Genomic DNA, 20,274 nt, shown 5'->3' with positions numbered 1-20,274 from the left:
TTGTGTAGGGCTCCCACCTCTTCCATATGTTGATGTCACTTGTGTAGGGCTCCCACCTCTTCCATATGTTGACATCACTTGTGTAGGGCTCCCACCTCTTCCATATGTTGATGTCACTTGTGTAGGGCTCCCACCTCTTCCATATGTTGACATCACTTGTGTAGGGCTCCCACCTCTTCCATATGTTGACATCACTTGTGTAGGGCTCCCACCTCTTCCATATGTTGATGTCACTTGTGTAGGGCTCCCACCTCTTCCATATGTTGATGTCACTTGTGTAGGGCTCCCACCTCTTCCATATGTTGATGTCACTTGTGTAGGGCTCCCACCTCTTCCATATGTTGATGTCACTTGTGTAGGGCTCCCACCTCTTCCATATGTTGACATCACTTGTGTAGGGCTCCCACCTCTTCCATATGTTGACATCACTTGTGTAGGGCTCCCACCTCTTCCATATGTTGATGTCACACTGTAGGGCTCCTATCTCTTCCATATGTTGATGTCACTTGTGTAGGGCTCCCACCTCTTCCATATGTTGACATCACTTGTGTAGGGCTCCCACCTCTTCCATATGTTGACATCACTTGTGTAGGGCTCCCACCTCTTCCATATGTTGATGTCACACTGTAGGGCTCCCACCTCTTCCATATGTTGACATCACTTGTGTAGGGCTCCCACCTCTTCCATATGTTGACATCACTTATGTAGGGCTCCCACCTCTTCCATATGTTGATGTCACTTGTGTAGGGCTCCCACCTCTTCCATATGTTGATGTCACTTGTGTAGGGCTCCCACCTCTTCCATATGTTGACATCACTTGTGTAGGGCTCCCACCTCTTCCATATGTTGATGTCACACTGTAGGGCTCCCACCTCTTCCATATGTTGATGTCACTTGTGTAGGGCTCCCACCTCTTCCATATGTTGATGTCACTTGTGTAGGGCTCCCACCTCTTCCATATGTTGACATCACTTGTGTAGGGCTCCCACCTCTTCCATATGTTGACATCACTTGTGTAGGGCTCCCACCTCTTCCATATGTTGACATCACTTATGTAGGGCTCCCACCTCTTCCATATGTTGATGTCACTTGTGTAGGGCTCCCACCTCTTCCATATGTTGATGTCACTTGTGTAGGGCTCCCACCTCTTCCATATGTTGACATCACTTGTGTAGGGCTCCCACCTCTTCCATATGTTGACATCACTTGTGTAGGGCTCCCACCTCTTCCATATGTTGACATCACTTGTGTAGGGCTCCCACCTCTTCCATATGTTGATGTCACTTGTGTAGGGCTCCCACCTCTTCCATATGTTGATGTCACTTGTGTAGGGCTCCCACCTCTTCCATATGTTGATGTCACTTGTGTAGGGCTCCCACCTCTTCCATATGTTGACATCACTTGTGTAGGGCTCCCACCTCTTCCATATGTTGATGTCACTTGTGTAGGGCTCCCACCTCTTCCATATGTTGACATCACTTGTGTAGGGCTCCCATCTCTTCCATATGTTGATGTCACTTGTGTAGGGCTCCCACCTCTTCCATATGTTGATGTCACTTGTGTAGGGCTCCCACCTCTTCCATATGTTGACATCACTTGTGTAGGGCTCCCACCTCTTCCATATGTTGATGTCACTTGTGTAGGGCTCCCACCTCTTCCATATGTTGATGTCACTTGTGTAGGGCTCCCACCTCTTCCACATGTTGACATCACTTGTGTAGGGCTCCCACCTCTTCCATATCTTGACATCACTTGTGTAGGGCTCCCACCTCTTCCATATGTTGACGTCACTTATGTAGGGCTCCCACCTCTTCCATATGTTGATGTCACTTGTGTAGGGCTCCCACCTCTTCCATATGTTGACGTCACTTATGTAGGGCTCCCACCTCTTCCATATGTTGATGTCACTTGTGTAGGGCTCCCACCTCTTCCATATGTTGACATCACTTATGTAGGGCTCCCACCTCTTCCATATGTTGATGTCACTTGTGTAGGGCTCCCACCTCTTCCATATGTTGATGTCACTTGTGTAGGGCTCCCACCTCTTCCATATGTTGACGTCACTTATGTAGGGCTCCCACCTCTTCCATATGTTGATGTCACTTGTGTAGGGCTCCCACCTCTTCCATATGTTGACATCACTTATGTAGGGCTCCCACCTCTTCCATATGTTGATGTCACTTGTGTAGGGCTCCCACCTCTTCCATATGTTGATGTCACTTGTGTAGGGCTCCCACCTCTTCCATATGTTGACGTCACTTGTGTAGGGCTCCCACCTCTTCCATATGTTGACATCACTTGTGTAGGGCTCCCACCTCTTCCATATGTTGATGTCACTTGTGTAGGGCTCCCACCTCTTCCATATGTTGACATCACTTGTGTAGGGCTCCCACCTCTTCCATATGTTGACATCACTTGTGTAGGGCTCCCACCTCTTCCATATGTTGATGTCACTTGTGTAGGGCTCCCACCTCTTCCATATGTTGATGTCACTTGTGTAGGGCTCCCACCTCTTCCATATGTTGACATCACTTGTGTAGGGCTCCCACCTCTTCCATATGTTGACATCACTTGTGTAGGGCTCCCACCTCTTCCATATGTTGACATCACTTATGTAGGGCTCCCACCTCTTCCATATGTTGATGTCACTTGTGTAGGGCTCCCACCTCTTCCATATGTTGATGTCACTTGTGTAGGGCTCCCACCTCTTCCACATGTTGACATCACTTATGTAGGGCTCCCACCTCTTCCACATGTTGACATCACTTGTGTAGGGCTCCCACCTCTTCCATATGTTGACATCACTTGTGTAGGGCTCCCACCTCTTCCATATGTTGATGTCACTTGTGTAGGGCTCCCACCTCTTCCATATGTTGACATCACTTGTGTAGGGCTCCCACCTCTTCCATATGTTGACATCACTTATGTAGGGCTCCCACCTCTTCCATATGTTGACATCACTTATGTAGGGCTCCCACCTCTTCCATATGTTGATGTCACTTGTGTAGGGCTCCCACCTCTTCCATATGTTGATGTCACTTGTGTAGGGCTCCCACCTCTTCCATATGTTGATGTCACACTGTAGGGCTCCCACCTCTTCCATATGTTGACATCACTTGTGTAGGGCTCCCACCTCTTCCATATGTTGACATCACTTGTGTAGGGCTCCCACCTCTTCCATATGTTGATGTCACTTGTGTAGGGCTCCCACCTCTTCCATATGTTGATGTCACTTGTGTAGGGCTCCCACCTCTTCCATATGTTGATGTCACTTGTGTAGGGCTCCCACCTCTTCCATATGTTGACATCACTTGTGTAGGGCTCTCACCTCTTCCATATGTTGATGTCACTTGTGTAGGGCTCCCACCTCTTCCATATGTTGACATCACTTGTGTAGGGCTCCCACCTCTTCCATATGTTGACATCACTTGTGTAGGGCTCCCACCTCTTCCATATGTTGACATCACTTGTGTAGGGCTCCCACCTCTTCCATATGTTGACATCACTTGTGTAGGGCTCCCACCTCTTCCATATGTTGATGTCACTTGTGTAGGGCTCCCACCTCTTCCATATGTTGATGTCACTTGTGTAGGGCTCCCACCTCTTCCATATGTTGACATCACTTGTGTAGGGCTCCCACCTCTTCCATATGTTGACATCACTTGTGTAGGGCTCCCACCTCTTCCATATGTTGACATCACTTGTGTAGGGCTCCCACCTCTTCCATATGTTGACATCACTTGTGTAGGGCTCCCACCTCTTCCATATGTTGACATCACTTATGTAGGGCTCCCACCTCTTCCATATGTTGATGTCACTTATGTAGGGCTCCCACCTCTTCCATATGTTGATGTCACTTGTGTAGGGCTCCCACCTCTTCCATATGTTGACATCACTTGTGTAGGGCTCCCACCTCTTCCATATGTTGACATCACTTGTGTAGGGCTCCCACCTCTTCCACATGTTGATGTCACTTGTGTAGGGCTCCCACCTCTTCCATATGTTGACATCACTTGTGTAGGGCTCCCACCTCTTCCATATGTTGATGTCACACTGTAGGGCTCCCACCTCTTCCATATGTTGACGTCACTTGTGTAGGGCTCCCACCTCTTCCATATGTTGATGTCACTTGTGTAGGGCTCCCACCTCTTCCATATGTTGACATCACTTGTGTAGGGCTCACATCACTTGTGTAGGGCTCCCACCTCTTCCATATGTTGATGTCTCTTGTGTAGGGCTCCCACCTCTTCCATATGTTGACATCACTTGTGTAGGGCTCACATCACTTGTGTAGGGCTCCCACCTCTTCCATATGTTGATGTCACTTGTGTAGGGCTCCCACCTCTTCCATATGTTGACATCACTTATGTAGGGCTCACATCACTTGTGTAGGGCTCCCACCTCTTCCATATGTTGATGTCACTTGTGTAGGGCTCCCACCTCTTCCATATGTTGATGTCACTTGTGTAGGGCTCCCACCTCTTCCATATGTTGATGTCACTTGTGTAGGGCTCCCACCTCTTCCATATGTTGACATCACTTGTGTAGGGCTCCCACCTCTTCCATATGTTGACATCACTTGTGTAGGGCTCCCACCTCTTCCATATGTTGATGTCACTTGTGTAGGGCTCCCACCTCTTCCATATGTTGATGTCACTTGTGTAGGGCTCCCACCTCTTCCATATGTTGACATCACTTGTGTAGGGCTCCCACCTCTTCCATATGTTGACATCACTTGTGTAGGGCTCCCACCTCTTCCATATGTTGATGTCACTTGTGTAGGGCTCCCACCTCTTCCATATGTTGACATCACTTGTGTAGGGCTCCCACCTCTTCCATATGTTGACATCACTTGTGTAGGGCTCCCACCTCTTCCATATGTTGATGTCACTTGTGTAGGGCTCCCACCTCTTCCATATGTTGACATCACTTGTGTAGGGCTCCCACCTCTTCCATATGTTGACATCACTTGTGTAGGGCTCCCACCTCTTCCATATGTTGATGTCACTTGTGTAGGGCTCCCACCTCTTCCATATGTTGACATCACTTGTGTAGGGCTCCCACCTCTTCCATATGTTGACATAACTTGTGTAGGGCTCCTATCTCTTCCATATGTTGACATCACTTGTGTAGGGCTCCCACCTCTTCCATATGTTGACATCACTTGTGTAGGGCTCCCACCTCTTCCATATGTTGACATCACTTGTGTAGGGTTCCCACCTCTTCCATATGTTGATGTCACTTGTGTAGGGCTCCCACCTCTTCCATATGTTGACATCACTTGTGTAGGGCTCCCACCTCTTCCATATGTTGACATCACTTGTGTAGGGCTCCCACCTCTTCCATATGTTGACATCACTTGTGTAGGGCTCCCACCTCTTCCATATGTTGATGTCACTTGTGTAGGGCTCCCACCTCTTCCATATGTTGACATCACTTGTGTAGGGCTCCCACCTCTTCCATATGTTGATGTCACTTGTGTAGGGCTCCCACCTCTTCCATATGTTGACATCACTTGTGTAGGGCTCCCACCTCTTCCATATGTTGACATCACTTGTGTAGGGCTCCCACCTCTTCCATATGTTGATGTCACTTGTGTAGGGCTCCCACCTCTTCCATATGTTGACATCACTTGTGTAGGGCTCCCACCTCTTCCATATGTTGACATCACTTGTGTAGGGCTCCCACCTCTTCCATATGTTGACATCACTTGTGTAGGGCTCCCACCTCTTCCATATGTTGATGTCACTTGTGTAGGGCTCCCACCTCTTCCATATGTTGACATCACTTGTGTAGGGCTCCCACCTCTTCCATATGTTGATGTCACTTGTGTAGGGCTCCCACCTCTTCCATATGTTGACATCACTTGTGTAGGGCTCTTATCTCTTCCATATGTTGACATCACTTGTGTAGGGCTCCCACCTCTTCCATATGTTGACATCACTTGTGTAGGGCTCCCACCTCTTCCATATGTTGATGTCACACTGTAGGGCTCCCACCTCTTCCATATGTTGATGTCACTTGTGTAGGGCTCACATCACTTGTGTAGGGCTCCCATCTCTTCCATATGTTGACATCACTTGTGTAGGGCTCCCACCTCTTCCATATGTTGATGTCACTTGTGTAGGGCTCCCATCTCTTCCATATGTTGATGTCACTTGTGTAGGGCTCCCACCTCTTCCATATGTTGATGTCACTTGTGTAGGGCTCCCACCTCTTCCATATGTTGACATCACTTGTGTAGGGCTCCCACCTCTTCCATATGTTGACATCACTTGTGTAGGGCTCCCACCTCTTCCATATGTTGATGTCACTTGTGTAGGGCTCCCACCTCTTCCATATGTTGATGTCACTTGTGTAGGGCTCCCACCTCTTCCATATGTTGACGTCACTTGTGTAGGGCTCCCACCTCTTCCACATGTTGACATCACTTGTGTAGGGCTCCCACCTCTTCCATATGTTGATGTCACTTGTGTAGGGCTCCCACCTCTTCCATATGTTGATGTCACTTGTGTAGGGCTCCCACCTCTTCCATATGTTGACATCACTTGTGTAGGGCTCCCACCTCTTCCATATGTTGATGTCACTTGTGTAGGGCTCCCACCTCTTCCATATGTTGATGTCACTTGTGTAGGGCTCCCACCTCTTCCATATGTTGATGTCACTTGTGTAGGGCTCCCACCTCTTCCATATGTTGACATCACTTGTGTAGGGCTCCCACCTCTTCCATATGTTGATATCACTTGTGTAGGGCTCCCACCTCTTCCATATGTTGACGTCACTTGTGTAGGGCTCCCACCTCTTCCATATGTTGATGTCACTTGTGTAGGGCTCCCACCTCTTCCATATGTTGATGTCACTTGTGTAGGGCTCCCACCTCTTCCATATGTTGATGTCACTTGTGTAGGGCTCCCACCTCTTCCACATGTTGACATCACTTGTGTAGGGCTCCCACCTCTTCCATATGTTGACATCACTTGTGTAGGGCTCCCACCTCTTCCATATGTTGACATCACTTGTGTAGGGCTCCCACCTCTTCCATATGTTGACATCACTTGTGTAGGGCTCCCATCTCTTCCATATGTTGATGTCACTTGTGTAGGGCTCCCACCTCTTCCATATGTTGACGTCACTTATGTAGGGCTCCCACCTCTTCCATATGTTGACATCACTTGTGTAGGGCTCCCACCTCTTCCATATGTTGACATCACTTGTGTAGGGCTCCCATCTCTTCCATATGTTGATGTCACTTGTGTAGGGCTCCCACCTCTTCCATATGTTGATGTCACTTGTGTAGGGCTCCCACCTCTTCCATATGTTGATGTCACTTGTGTAGGGCTCCCATCTCTTCCATATGTTGACATCACTTGTGTAGGGCTCCCATCTCTTCCATATGTTGATGTCACTTGTGTAGGGCTCCCACCTCTTCCATATGTTGACATCACTTGTGTAGGGCTCCCACCTCTTCCATATGTTGATGTCACTTGTGTAGGGCTCCCACCTCTTCCATATGTTGACATCACTTGTGTAGGGCTCCCACCTCTTCCATATGTTGATGTCACTTGTGTAGGGCTCCCACCTCTTCCATATGTTGACATCACTTGTGTAGGGCTCCCACCTCTTCCATATGTTGACATCACTTGTGTAGGGCTCACATCACTTGTGTAGGGCTCCCACCTCTTCCATATGTTGATGTCACTTGTGTAGGGCTCCCACCTCTTCCATATGTTGACATCACTTGTGTAGGGCTCCCACCTCTTCCATATGTTGATGTCACTTGTGTAGGGCTCCCACCTCTTCCATATGTTGACATCACTTGTGTAGGGCTCCCACCTCTTCCATATGTTGACATCACTTGTGTAGGGCTCCCACCTCTTCCATATGTTGATGTCACTTGTGTAGGGCTCCCACCTCTTCCATATGTTGATGTCACTTGTGTAGGGCTCCCACCTCTTCCATATGTTGATGTCACTTGTGTAGGGCTCCCACCTCTTCCATATGTTGATGTCACTTGTGTAGGGCTCCCACCTCTTCCATATGTTGACATCACTTATGTAGGGCTCCCACCTCTTCCATATGTTGATGTCACTTGTGTAGGGCTCCCACCTCTTCCATATGTTGATGTCACTTGTGTAGGGCTCCCACCTCTTCCATATGTTGACATCACTTGTGTAGGGCTCCCACCTCTTCCATATGTTGACATCACTTGTGTAGGGCTCCCATCTCTTCCATATGTTGATGTCACTTGTGTAGGGCTCCCACCTCTTCCATATGTTGATGTCACTTGTGTAGGGCTCCCACCTCTTCCATATGTTGACATCACTTGTGTAGGGCTCCCACCTCTTCCATATGTTGACATCACTTGTGTAGGGCTCCCACCTCTTCCATATGTTGATGTCACACTGTAGGGCTCCCACCTCTTCCATATGTTGACATCACTTGTGTAGGGCTCACATCACTTGTGTAGGGCTCACATCACTTGTGTAGGGCTCCCACCTCTTCCATATGTTGACATCACTTATGTAGGGCTCCCACCTCTTCCATATGTTGATGTCACTTGTGTAGGGCTCCCACCTCTTCCATATGTTGATGTCACTTGTGTAGGGCTCCCACCTCTTCCATATGTTGATGTCACACTGTAGGGCTCCCACCTCTTCCATATGTTAACATCACTTGTGTAGGGCTCCCACCTCTTCCATATGTTGACGTCACTTGTGTAGGGCTCCCACCTCTTCCATATGTTGATGTCACTTGTGTAGGGCTCCCACCTCTTCCATATGTTGATGTCACTTGTGTAGGGCTCCCACCTCTTCCATATGTTGACATCACTTGTGTAGGGCTCCCACCTCTTCCATATGTTGATGTCACTTGTGTAGGGCTCCCACCTCTTCCATATGTTGACATCACTTGTGTAGGGCTCCCACCTCTTCCATATGTTGATGTCACTTGTGTAGGGCTCCCACCTCTTCCATATGTTGAAGTCACTTGTTTATCGTCTGATCGTAAATGGCAAATCCAGACACTGGACAGCTGTTACGCCACGTAATTATTGGCTGTGTATTGTCCATTTCACTTGATTGTGTGGGATATGGGTGAGGGGATGTTGTGTGTGGGGTTTTGTGTGGTGTGGGGGATGAGCCCACAATGAACACGTAAGTTATCATTAGACCGTCTGTTGCAGTCCCAATAATTGCAACATAGACTGACACAGTAGACCTGACCTGCCCTGTCTGCGATCCTGGGGGGGGGGGGGGGGGGGGGAAGGGGGGTGTCTGTACATACAACAAACAATGTGAGATTTGCCTTCATACAACAGTCAAATAAAAACTTTACTTTGGGCTGAGCTTTATTTGTCTGCATAAAACTTTACTTTGGGCTGAGCTTTATTTGTCTGCATAAAACTTTACTTTGGGCTGAGCTTTATTTGTCTGCATAAAACTTTACTTTGGGCTGAGCTTTACTTGTCTGCATAAAACTTTACTTTGGGCTGAGCTTTATTTGTCTGCATAAAACTTTACTTTGGGCTGAGCTTTATTTGTCTGCATAAAACTTTACTTTGGGCTGAGCTTTATTTGTCTGCATAAAACTTTACTTTGGGCTGAGCTTTATTTGTCTGCATAAAACTTTACTTTGGGCTGAGCTTTATTTGTCTGCATAAAACTTTACTTTGGGCTGAGCTTTATTTGTCTGCATAAAACTTTACTTTGGGCTGAGCTTTATTTGTCTGCATAAAACTTTACTTTGGGCTGAGCTTTATTTGTCTGCATAAAACTTTACTTTGGGCTGAGCTTTATTTGTCTGCATAAAACTTTACTTTGGGCTGAGCTTTATTTGTCTGCATAAAACTTTACTTTGGGCTGAGCTTTATTTGTCTGCATAAAACTTTACTTTGGGCTGAGCTTTATTTGTCTGCATAAAACTTTACTTTGGGCTGAGCTTTATTTGTCTGCATAAAACTTTACTTTGGGCTGAGCTTTATTTGTCTGCATAAAACTTTACTTTGGGCTGAGCTTTATTTGTCTGCATAAAACTTTACTTTGGGCAGAACTTTATTTGTCTGCATTAAACTTTACTTTGGGCTGAGCTTTATTTGTCTGCATAAAACTTTACTTTGGGCTGAGCTTTATTTGTCTGCATAAAACTTTACTTTGGGCTGAGCTTTATTTGTCTGCATAAAACTTTACTTTTGGCTGAGCTTTATTTGTCTGCATAAACTTTACTTTGGGCATAGTTTTATTTGTCTGCATAAAACTTTACTTTGGGCTGAGCTTTATTTGTCTGCATAAAACTTTACTTTGGGCTGAGCTTTATTTGTCTGCATAAAACTTTACTTTGGGCTGAGCTTTATTTGTCTGCATAAAACTTTACTTTGGGCTGAGCTTTATTTGTCTGCATAAAACTTTACTTTGGGCTGAGCTTTATTTGTCTGCATAAAACTTTACTTTGGGCTGAGCTTTATTTGTCTGCATAAAACTTTACTTTGGGCTGAGCTTTATTTGTCTGCATAAAACTTTACTTTGGGCTGAGCTTTATTTGTCTGCATAAAACTTTACTTTGGGCTGAGCTTTATTTGTCTGCATAAAACTTTACTTTGGGCTGAGCTTTATTTGTCTGCATAAAACTTTACTTTGGGCTGAGCTTTATTTGTCTGCATAAAACTTTACTTTGGGCTGAGCTTTATTTGTCTGCATAAAACTTTACTTTGGGCTGAGCTTTATTTGTCTGCATAAAACTTTACTTTGGGCTGAGCTTTATTTGTCTGCATAAAACTTTACTTTGGGCTGAGCTTTATTTGTCTGCATAAAACTTTACTTTGGGCATAGTTTTATTTGTCTGCATAAAACTTTACTTTTGGCTGAGCTTTATTTGTCTGCATAAAAATTTTACTTTGGGCTGAGCTTTATTTGTCTGCATAAAACTTTACTTTGGGCTGAGCTTTACTTGTCTGCATAAAACTTTACTTTGGGCTGAGCTTTATTTGTCTTCATAAAACTTTACTTTGGGCATAGTTTTATTTGTCTGCATAAAACTTTACTTTGGGCTGAGCTTTATTTGTCTGCATAAAACTTTACTTTGGGCTGAGCTTTATTTGTCTGCATAAAACTTTACTTTGGGCTGAGCTTTATTTGTCTGCATAAAACTTTACTTTGGGCTGAGCTTTATTTGTCTGCATAAAACTTTACTTTGGGCTGAGCTTTATTTGTCTGCATAAAACTTTACTTTGGGCAGAACTTTATTTGTCTGCATTAAACTTTACTTTGGGCTGAGCTTTATTTGTCTGCATAAAACTTTACTTTGGGCTGAGCTTTATTTGTCTGCATAAAACTTTACTTTGGGCAGAACTTTATTTGTCTGCATAAAACTTTACTTTGGGCTGAGCTTTATTTGTCTGCATAAAACTTTACTTTGGGCTGAGCTTTATTTGTCTGCATAAAACTTTACTTTGGGCTGAGCTTTATTTGTCTGCATAAAACTTTACTTTGGGCTGAGCTTTATTTGTCTGCATAAAACTTTACTTTGGGCTGAGCTTTATTTGTCTGCATAAAACTTTACTTTGGGCTGAGCTTTATTTGTCTGCATAAAACTTTACTTTGGGCTGAGCTTTATTTGTCTGCATAAAACTTTACTTTTGGCTGAGCTTTATTTGTCTGCATAAAACTTTACTTTGGGCTGAGCTTTATTTGTCTGCATAAAACTTTACTTTGGGCTGAGCTTTATTTGTCTGCATAAAACTTTACTTTGGGCTGAGCTTTATTTGTCTGCATAAAACTTTACTTTGGGCTGAGCTTTATTTGTCTGCATAAAACTTTACTTTGGGCTGAGCTTTATTTGTCTGTATAAAACTTTACTTTTGGCTGAGCTTTATTTGTCTGCATAAAACTTTACTTTGGGCATAGTTTTATTTGTCTGCATAAAACTTTACTTTTGGCTGAGCTTTATTTGTCTGCATAAAACTTTACTTTGGGCTGAGCTTTATTTGTCTGCATAAAACTTTACTTTGGGCTGAGCTTTATTTGTCTGCATAAAACTTTACTTTGGGCTGAGCTTTATTTGTCTGCATAAAACTTTACTTTGGGCTGAGCTTTATTTGTCTGCATAAAACTTTACTTTGGGCTGAGCTTTATTTGTCTGCATAAAACTTTACTTTGGGCTGAGCTTTATTTGTCTGCATAAAACTTTACTTTGGGCTGAGCTTTATTTGTCTGCATAAAACTTTACTTTGGGCTGAGCTTTATTTGTCTGCATAAAACTTTACTTTGGGCTGAGCTTTATTTGTCTGCATAAAACTTTACTTTGGGCTGAGCTTTATTTGTCTGCATAAAACTTTACTTTGGGCTGAGTTTTATTTGTCTGCATAAAACTTTACTTTGGGCTGAGCTTTATTTGTCTGCATAAAACTTTACTTTCGGCTGAGCTTTATTTGTCTGCATAAAACTTTACTTTGGGCTGAGCTTTATTTGTCTGTATAAAACTTTACTTTTGGCTGAGCTTTATTTGTCTGCATAAAACTTTACTTTGGGCATAGTTTTATTTGTCTGCATAAAACTTTACTTTTGGCTGAGCTTTATTTGTCTGCATAAAACTTTACTTTGGGCTGAGCTTTATTTGTCTGCATAAAACTTTACTTTGGGCTGAGCTTTATTTGTCTGCATAAAACTTTACTTTGGGCTGAGCTTTATTTGTCTGCATAAAACTTTACTTTGGGCTGAGCTTTATTTGTCTGCATAAAACTTTACTTTGGGCTGAGCTTTATTTGTCTGCATAAAACTTTACTTTGGGCTGAGCTTTATTTGTCTGCATAAAACTTTACTTTGGGCTGAGCTTTATTTGTCTGCATAAAACTTTACTTTGGGCTGAGCTTTATTTGTCTGCATAAAACTTTACTTTGGGCTGAGCTTTATTTGTCTGCATAAAACTTTACTTTGGGCTGAGCTTTATTTGTCTGCATAAAACTTTACTTTGGGCTGAGTTTTATTTGTCTGCATAAAACTTTACTTTGGGCTGAGCTTTATTTGTCTGCATAAAACTTTACTTTGGGCTGAGCTTTATTTGTCTGCATAAAACTTTACTTTGGGCTGAGCTTTATTTGTCTGTATAAAACTTTACTTTTGGCTGAGCTTTATTTGTCTGCATAAAACTTTACTTTGGGCATAGTTTTATTTGTCTGCATAAAACTTTACTTTTGGCTGAGCTTTATTTGTCTGCATAAAACTTTACTTTGGGCTGAGCTTTATTTGTCTGCATAAAACTTTACTTTGGGCTGAGCTTTATTTGTCTGCATAAAACTTTACTTTGGGCTGAGCTTTATTTGTCTGCATAAAACTTTACTTTGGGCTGAGCTTTATTTGTCTGCATAAAACTTTACTTTGGGCTGAGCTTTATTTGTCTGCATAAAACTTTACTTTGGGCTGAGCTTTATTTGTCTGCATAAAACTTTACTTTGGGCTGAGCTTTATTTGTCTGCATAAAACTTTACTTTGGGCTGAGCTTTATTTGTCTGCATAAAACTTTACTTTGGGCTGAGCTTTATTTGTCTGCATAAAACTTTACTTTGGGCTGAGCTTTATTTGTCTGCATAAAACTTTACTTTGGGCTGAGTTTTATTTGTCTGCATAAAACTTTACTTTGGGCTGAGCTTTATTTGTCTGCATAAAACTTTACTTTGGGCTGAGCTTTATTTGTCTGCATAAAACTTTACTTTGGGCTGAGCTTTATTTGTCTGTATAAAACTTTACTTTTGGCTGAGCTTTATTTGTCTGCATAAAACTTTACTTTGGGCATAGTTTTATTTGTCTGCATAAAACTTTACTTTTGGCTGAGCTTTATTTGTCTGCATAAAACTTTACTTTGGGCTGAGCTTTATTTGTCTGCATAAAACTTTACTTTGGGCTGAGCTTTATTTGTCTGCATAAAACTTTACTTTGGGCTGAGCTTTATTTGTCTGCATAAAACTTTACTTTGGGCTGAGCTTTATTTGTCTGCATAAAACTTTACTTTGGGCTGAGCTTTATTTGTCTGCATAAAACTTTACTTTGGGCTGAGCTTTATTTGTCTGCATAAAACTTTACTTTGGGCTGAGCTTTATTTGTCTGCATAAAACTTTACTTTGGGCTGAGCTTTATTTGTCTGCATAAAACTTTACTTTGGGCTGAGCTTTATTTGTCTGCATAAAACTTTACTTTGGGCTGAGCTTTATTTGTCTGCATAAAACTTTACTTTGGGCTGAGTTTTATTTGTCTGCATAAAACTTTACTTTGGGCTGAGCTTTATTTGTCTGCATAAAACTTTACTTTGGGCTGAGCTTTATTTGTCTGCATAAAACTTTACTTTGGGCTGAGCTTTATTTGTCTGTATAAAACTTTACTTTTGGCTGAGCTTTATTTGTCTGCATAAAACTTTACTTTGGGCATAGTTTTATTTGTCTGCATAAAACTTTACTTTTGGCTGAGCTTTATTTGTCTGCATAAAACTTTACTTTGGGCTGAGCTTTATTTGTCTGCATAAAACTTTACTTTGGGCTGAGCTTTATTTGTCTGCATAAAACTTTACTTTGGGCTGAGCTTTATTTGTCTGCATAAAACTTTACTTTGGGCTGAGCTTTATTTGTCTGCATAAAACTTTACTTTGGGCTGAGCTTTATTTGTCTGCATAAAACTTTACTTTGGGCTGAGCTTTATTTGTCTGCATAAAACTTTACTTTGGGCTGAGCTTTATTTGTCTGCATAAAACTTTACTTTGGGCTGAGCTTTATTTGTCTGCATAAAACTTTACTTTGGGCTGAGCTTTATTTGTCTGCATAAAACTTTACTTTGGGCTGAGCTTTATTTGTCTGCATAAAACTTTACTTTTGGCTGAGCTTTATTTGTCTGCATAAAACTTTACTTTGGGCTCAGCTTTATTTGTCTGCATAAAACTTTACTTTGGGCTGAGCTTTATTTGTCTCCATAAAACTTTACTTTGGGCTGAGCTTTGTCTGCGTAAAACTTTACTTTGGGCTTAGCTTTATTTGTCTGCATAAAACTTTACTTTGGGCTGAGCTTTAATTGTCTGCATAAAACTTTACTTTGGGCTGAGTTTTATTTGTCTGCATAAAACTTTACTTTGGGCTGAGCTTTATTTGTCTGCATAAAACTTTACTTTGGGCTGAGCTTTATTTGTCTGCCTCAAGCAGCCTGTAGTGAGACAACACATTAGCTTGTGATTGATATTCCTGTCACAAAGTAATCAAAAATTCATAAATAATATGCGCAGTTCTTCTCCAAAGTTGCGCGAGCTGGAGGGTCGGTGTGACTTTGGTATGATGGTGTGACGTTGGTGTGACTCTGGTATGCTTGTGTGATGTTGGTGTGACTCTGGTATGCTGGTGTGACGTTGGTGTGACTCTGGTATGCTGGTGTGACTTTGGTATGCTGGTATGAAGTTGGTGTGACTCTGGTATGCTGGTGTGACGTTGGTGTGACTCTGGTATGCTGGTGTGACTTTGGTATGCTGGTGTGATGTTGGTGTGACTCTGGTATGCTGGTGTGACGTTGGTGTGACTCTGGTATGATGGTGTGACTTTGGTATGCTGGTGTGATGTTGGTGTGACTCTGGTATGCTGGTGTGATGTTGGTGTGACTCTGGTATGCTGGTGTGATGTTGGTGTGACTCTGGTATGCTGGTGTGATGTTGGTGTGACTCTGGTATGCTGGTGTGACTCTGGTATGCTGGTGTGATGTTGGTGTGACTCTGGTATGCTGGTGTGATGTTGGTGTGACTCTGGTATGCTGGTGTGATGTTGGTGTGACTCTGGTATGACTCTCAACATAACATAAAATCTGTGTTATATCAACCCTTATTCGTGTACTATCTACTATCCCTATATCTCCCCATTACATATGTCTAATGTCTACCACCCCTCTCCATCCCCCATTACATCTGTGTAATGTCTACCATCCCTCCACCATTACATCTGTTTAATGTCTACCATCCCCATCCTTCCCCCATTACATCTGTGTAATGTCTACCATCCCTCCACCGTTACATCTGTGTTATGTCTACCATCCATCCTCACTCCCCCCATTACATCTGTTTAATGTCTACCATCGCCATCCTTCCCCCATTACATCTGTGTAATGTCTACCATCCCTCCACCGTTACATCTGTGTTATGTCTACCATCCATCCCCACTCCCCCCATTACATCTGTTTAATGTTTACCATCCCCATCATTCCCCATCACATGTGTAATGTTTGCCACCTTATAACGAGGACGTCGCGTGCCTTATTTTACTTTTAGCTGTGTGTATGTGCGGGGTGGGGGGGGGGGTCGTACAGGGAGGCGTGATATTATTAGATGCCAGGAGGGGGGCGGACACTCGCTCGCTTGAAGTAGTTTTCTTGTTCTCTCATGTTTATTTTTAGAACTTTCCCTATCGAAAATCCGGCCATTTTTCTCAGGACTGCAATCGTCTTTTTCAAATCCTTTTGAAGTCAGGAGTAAATTTGGCCAGATTTAACTAATCGATTGAGTTGATTGCTTGTGGCGCTAAATCTGGCACCACTCAAAGGCTCGCTAATGGCTGGAGATAACACGCCCCCCGGATAGGATCCATTGTGGATGGTGATGGATCTAAATCTGTGGCCGTCAAATGTTCGGCCTGCCACTACCTGTTGGTTGTGGCTGTCAAATGGGTGTCCAGGTTATACGAATTGTGTCCGTTGGTGTCTAGGTTAGACAAATTGTGTCTGTTGATGTTGTAACTACTGGTGATGTTGGAACTACTGGTGATGTTGGAACTACTGGTGATGTTGGAACTACTGGTGATGTTGGAACTACTGGTGGGTGGTGATGTTGGAACTACTGGTGATGTTGGAACTACTGGTGATGTTGTAACTACTGGTGATGTTGGAACTACTGGTGATGTTGGAACTACTGGTGGGTGGTGATGTTGGAACTACTGGTGATGTTGGAACTACTGGTGATGTTGGAACTACTGGTGATGTTGGAACTACTGGTGATGTTGGAACTACTGGTGATGTTGGAACTACTGGTGCGTGGTGATGTTGGAACTACTGGTGGGTGGTGATGTTGGAACTACTGGTGATGTTGGAACTACTGGTGATGTTGGAACTACTGGTGATGTTGGAACTACTGGTGGGTGGTGATGTTGGAACTACTGGTGGGTGGTGATGTTGGAACTACTGGTGATGTTGGAACTACTGGTGATGTTGGAACTACTGGTGATGTTGGAACTACTGGTGGGTGGTGATGTTGGAACTACTGGTGATGTTGGAACTACTGGTGATGTTGGAACTACTGGTGATGTTGGAACTACTGGTGATGTTGGAACTACTGGTGATGTTGGAACTACTGGTGATGTTGGAACTACTGGTGATGTTGGAACTACTGGTGGGTGGTGATGTTGGAACTACTGGTGGGTGGTGATGTTGGAACTACTGGTGATGTTGGAACTACTGGTGATGTTGGAACTACTGGTGATGTTGGAACTACTGGTGATGTTGGAACTACTGGTGGGTGGTGATGTTGGAACTACTGGTGATGTTGGAACTACTGGTGATGTTGGAACTACTGGTGATGTTGGAACTACTGGTGATGTTGGAACTACTGGTGATGTTGGAACTACTGGTGGGTGGTGATGTTGGAACTACTGGTGGGTGGTGATGTTGGAACTACTGGTGATGTTGGAACTACTGGTGATGTTGGAACTACTGGTGGGTGGTGATGTTGGAACTACTGGTGATGTTGGAACTACTGGTGATGTTGGAACTACTGGTGATGTTGGAACTACTGGTGATGTTGGAACTACTGGTGATGTTGGAACCACTGGTGGGTGGTGATGTTGGAACTACTGGTGATGTTGGAACTACTGGTGATGTTGGAACTACTGGTGATGTTGGAACTACTGGTGATGTTGGAACTACTGGTGATGTTGGAACTACTGGTGGGTGGTGATGTTGGAACTACTGGTGCGTGGTGATGAACTATTTGGACTTAGCCTTGCTAACAGAGCTCACACTGACCTTGGCCTTGACGCGGACTTGTGTGGTCCACTTGTGTGGTCCACTTAATGTTGACACCACGGTGCCCCGCCCATACAGCTATAGTATCACGTGACATAGCCCGTCCGTCAACCACTTTAGAAAGTGAAGTTTACTGGCTTGAATGTTTGCATTACGAGACAACCATTTAACCACAATAGCAGGACGTCATGAAACAGTAGACAGGACGTCATGAGACAGTGGGCTGGACGTCATGAGACAGTAGACAGGACGTCATGAGACAGTGGGCAGGACGTCATGAGACAGTGGGCAGGACGTCACTAGACAGTGGGCAGGACGTCATGAGACAGTGGGCAGGACGTCACGAGACAGTGGACAGGACGTCACGAGACAGTGGACAGGACGTCATGAGACAGTGGGCTGGACGTCATGAGACAGTAGACAGGACGTCATGAGGCAGTGGGCAGGACATCATGAGACAGTGGGCAGGACGTCATGAGACAGTGGGCAGGACGTCATGAGACAGTGGGCAGGACGTTATGAGACAATGGGCAGGACGTCATGAGACAGTGGGCAGGACGTTATGAGACAATGGGCAAGACGTCATGAGACAGTGGGCAAGACGTCATGAGACAGTGGGCAGGACGTCATGAGACAGTGGGCAAGACGTCATGAGACAGTGGGCAAGACGTCATGAGACAGTGGGCAGGACGTCATGAGACAGTGGGCAGGACGTCATGAGACAATTGCAGGACGTCATGAGACAGTGGGCAGGACGTCATGAGACAGTGGGCAGGACGTCATGAGACAGTGGGCAGGACGTCATGAGACAGTGGGCAGGACGTCATGAGACAGTGGGCAGGACGTTATGAGACAATGGGCAAGACGTCATGAGACAGTGGGCAAGACGTCATGAGACAGTGGGCAGGACGTCATGAGACAGTGGGCAAGACGTCATGAGACAGTGGGCAGGACGTTATGAGACAGTGGGCAGGACGTCATGAGACAGTGGGCAAGACGTCATGAGACAGTGGGCAGGACGTCATGAGACAGTGGGCAGGACGTCATGAGACAGAAGGCAGGACGTCATGAGACAGTGGGCAGGACGTCATGAGACAGTGGGCAGGACGTCATGAGACAATGGGCAGGACGTCATGAGACAATGGGCAGGACGTCATGAGACAGTAGACAGGACGTCATGAGACAGTAGACAGGACGTCATGAGACAATGGGCAAGACGTCATGAGACAAAAAGCAGGACGTCATGAGACAGTGGGCAGGACGCCATGAGACAGTGGGCAAGACGTTATGAGACAGTGGGCAGGACGTCATGAGACAGAAGGCAGGACGTCATGAGACAGTGGGCAGGACGTCATGAGACAATGGGCAGGACGTCATGAGACAGTGGACAGGACGTCATGAGACAGTAGACAGGACGTTATGAGACAGTGGGCAGGACGTCATGAGACAGTGGACAGGACGTCATGAGACAATGGGCAGGACGTCATGAGACAGTGGACAGGACGTTATGAGACAGTGGGCAGGACGTCATGAGACAGTGGACAGGACGTCATGAGACAATGGGCAGGACGTCATGAGACAGTGGGCAGGACGTTATGAGACAGTGGACAGGACGTTATGAGACAGTGGGCAGGACGTCATGAGACAGTGGGCAGGACGTCATGAGACAATGGGCAGGACGTCATGAGACAATGGGCAGGACGTCATGAGACAGTGGGCAGGACGTTATGAGACAATGGGCAAGACGTCATGAGACAGTGGGCAGGACGTCATGAGACAATGGGCAGGACGTCATGAGACAGTGGGCAGGACGTTATGAGACAATGGGCAAGACGTCATGAGACAGTGGGCAAGACGTCATGAGACAGTGGACAGGACGTCATGAGACAGTGGGCAGGACGTTATGAGACAGTGGGCAGGACGTCATGAGACATGGGCAGGACGTCATGAGACATGGGCAGGACGCCATCAAGTCATCTGGATTACTACGTACTAAACAACTGCTCACGTTCACCCCCCCCCCCCATGATCTAACCTTGTCCAGCTTTCCTTGACCTACTGTCTTACAATAATTGTAACTGAACTTCTCGCGCTATGAATAACCTAACCCTCCGAGCAGATCTCTTCACAATGGTAAACATTGTTGTTGTAAAGGCTGCGACCCCGAGTGTTTGTTGTTTAAGCACTAAATGATACTGCCACAACTACATCGTTGCCAGTTAGTTAACGTTTACATCGGGCTTAAGTCGAG

General features: G+C 44.8%; 1 protein-coding gene across 1 annotated transcript in view; it reads left to right on the top strand.

Moving 5' to 3' along the window:
• LOC131948691 (2-oxoisovalerate dehydrogenase subunit beta, mitochondrial) overlaps positions 1-20,274 on the top strand; it is a 43,344-nt gene that overhangs the window by 10,879 nt on the left and 12,191 nt on the right. The gene's annotated exons all lie outside the window — the stretch shown is intronic.

This window comes from Physella acuta, unplaced genomic scaffold (assembly GCF_028476545.2).
Source record: "Physella acuta isolate Inbredline_101_S28 unplaced genomic scaffold, ASM2847654v3 ptg000658l, whole genome shotgun sequence".
Lineage (NCBI taxonomy): Eukaryota > Metazoa > Mollusca > Gastropoda > Physidae > Physella > Physella acuta.
The sequence above is the reverse complement of the archived record's forward strand: the minus strand, read 5'-3'. Positions and strand labels throughout refer to the sequence as shown.